Source organism: Sturnira hondurensis, unplaced genomic scaffold (assembly GCF_014824575.4).
Source record: "Sturnira hondurensis isolate 20B ecotype Veracruz unplaced genomic scaffold, ASM1482457v3 Scaffold0016915, whole genome shotgun sequence".
Lineage (NCBI taxonomy): Eukaryota > Metazoa > Chordata > Mammalia > Chiroptera > Phyllostomidae > Sturnira > Sturnira hondurensis.
Window position 1 is genome coordinate 169,110 of NW_028089546.1, and position 2,753 is coordinate 171,862.

At 43.9% G+C, this 2,753-nt stretch overlaps 1 pseudogene; it reads right to left on the reverse strand.

Annotated features, from left to right (window-relative positions):
* Window positions 1-350: 350 nt before the first annotated feature.
* On the reverse strand, window positions 351-1,882 carry LOC119001590 (ubiquitin-conjugating enzyme E2 J1-like; annotated as a pseudogene).
* Window positions 1,883-2,753: the final 871 nt, after the last annotated feature.

The following is a 2,753-nucleotide window of genomic DNA, read 5'->3' on the forward strand; positions in this document are numbered from 1 at the left end:
CTACTAATACTTGTTGGAACTGAAAACATTATCTTTTATCCAAAACTTTAAAAGAGCTATAAAGAAAACTATCCTAAATTTACATAAAAAGAAGCTGAGGTAAGAAAAATAACAAATTATTTCCCTGTAACGATGGTCATATAGTGAGACAAAGGACTTGAGTTCCAGTTCCTTAAATTAAGCAGGGCATAGTCTGAACATCTAGCTGTATTTATATTGAATTTAGAAGGATCAAAAAAGGAACAAAAGGTACATACAAAGTAATTTTTAGTAAACAATTCTTAGATTATACCCAATGCAGAATGTTTAATGAAGCAGTTGAGTCACAGCTCTTAAGACATAAACCAGTATTATAACTCAAAGTCAACTATGTACTCATTGGCCAGATATATTCATCAGAATATAAGAGCTGCCAAGGCCAAAGTCAAGATGACAGTCAATACAGCGTATCTGCCACAATCAGTGTGGTTGCTTCTAGGTTGCTGGCCCTGGATTATAATGTCTGGTGAAGTAGACTGCCTTCTTTGACTCTGCTGCTGGTCCCTGTGCTGTTGAGGACTCCTGGAAGTATTTTTAGCTATAGGTTGGACAGGTTGTTGGAGAGATGCTCCTGAGAGGTTCTAGACTGCATATGATGTCCTGGCTGCAGCACCCTGGAACATCATAGGCACATTGTCCTGTAAATCATTTGGCAAAAAAGGGTGGTTCAAGTCTAACTCAGCAATAGTCTTTGCAGATGAATTGGTTCTGCCTTCAAACTGATTTGTCTAGCCAATTCCTTGGCTTCTCGGTCAGCCTTGCTTGAATTGCTTCCAGATTTTAAGGCAACAGGACGTCTGTCCTGGTGCAGCCACATCCCTCACAACAGAAATCTTGCAATTTTTTGGCAAGTGCTCTCCTTTCCTCAGGTGTGTAATCTAGAGAACCTATGGCTCCCTCTCCTTTTCGTGGCGTAAACCCAATAATGGCTAATAATGATCTTATACTCCATGAATGCTGCCAAGTTTCAGGATGATGTCCTGAAATGCTCAAACAGATTTCCTTGCCTACTTCAAATTGTCCATTAGCCATTAGAAGAATAATGCTTGGTGGTTTCATGGGATACTCCGGTGGGAGTACTACTCATCCATGATAAACTCCTCCATCAAAATCAGAATCTGGAGGCTGATGTGGCCTCTGGCCTGCAGGGTCCATGTGTTGCAGCTGTGATGAACAAATTCACATGGACTGCAAAAGTCCTGTGGAGAAGAACGGACAGCACAGCCACTCTCAGTGGGAGATGGGGGCCCAGACTCCTACCTAGACAGGCTTTTATTGCATTTCTGGGCACATTACATAAGGATGGTCCTCATTTACTATGCACAGGTTTGCTTTAGGTGGTTGTCTTTTACAGAAAACAGAATGTTGTTAATTACATCAGAGAAGAAGAATATTTGCAAATGCAAAGGAAAAAGTGATTGAACTGGTTACACTTGTCCTTGGGAGGTTTAGCATAGATTTTAGGAAGTTACTTTAAAGACATGCAGTAAACATTTTCTGCCTCAATTCAGGGTGAGGGACTTTAAGCAAAAAGCAAGTCTCAAAGCAGCCTAGGTATAGTGCAGGCCTGATTCCCCATGGGAAAACCTGTCTGTGGGCGTGGTTCCTATGTGCCCATCTCGCTCTCTCCTGGGTTTCCAAATCAGGGGCTGGGCTACATTCCCCACACAATTGAGAATGGTTCCCTATTAGGAGGCCCTCTAACTGTGAAGTGCCATTCAGAAAGGTTATCCTCTAAAGGCTGTGCATGATAATGATCTGTTGGATCTTTTGGTTCTGTTGCTTTTTTTATTACATGCTTAACATCCAGACTCTTCATGTTGGAGCGGGTCTCCATGGCTGGTTGCTGGCCTGGCTCTGGCCTCCTCTCTGTGTCACTTGTGCCCAGGTCTCAGTGCAGCTCAGGCCAACTGGGCCAGGCCCAGGGAGCTTCTGCAGACACCGCCCAGCCATGGGCTGGACTGTGGGCGGGGTCTGGTTCCCTGTAATGTATTCTCTATTTCAGTTAATATATTCTTCATTTCTGACTGGTTCCTTTTTATGTTTTTTGTCTTTATTTATATGTCCCCTATGTTTTTGTTGACATCCTCACTAAGTTCATCTGTTCCTTCCCCTAAGTTCAGGAAGCATCCTTATAACCAGTGTTTTGAATTCTGCACCTTAGATTACTTGTTTCCATTTTATTCATTCTTTTTCTAGAATTTTGGTTTTTTTTTTTCATTTGGAGCATGTTTGTTGGTCTCCTCATTTTGGCAGCATCCCAGTGTTTGTTTCTATGTATTAAGTAGAGCTGCTATGTCCCTTGTGCTTGGTAGGGTAGCCTTACATAGTAGATTTTCTGTAGCATCCAGTGATACAGCCTTCTCACTCACCTGAGCTGGGAACTCTGGTGTTCCCCACCCCCTATGTGGGATGTGTGCATTGTCCTATTGTGCACTGACCCTTGATTGCTATTGGCACCTCCATGGGAGTGCTTACCCCCAGGCTGATCTGCAAGGACTGGCTATTTACACTGTGGAGTATCAGCTGTGTAGGTGCTGACCCCACAGAAGCAGGACTTAATTCAGTGGGGCTCGGGTGTCTGCTGAGTCCACTTCTTGGGTGTATCATTTGTGCAGGTGGTTGGGTTGTGCTTCAATGTGGCCTGAAGCTGTCCACGGGGTTCACCGGCTCTGGGGCCTCCTGGGAGGTACAAGACAGCCGAGGTCAGCCAC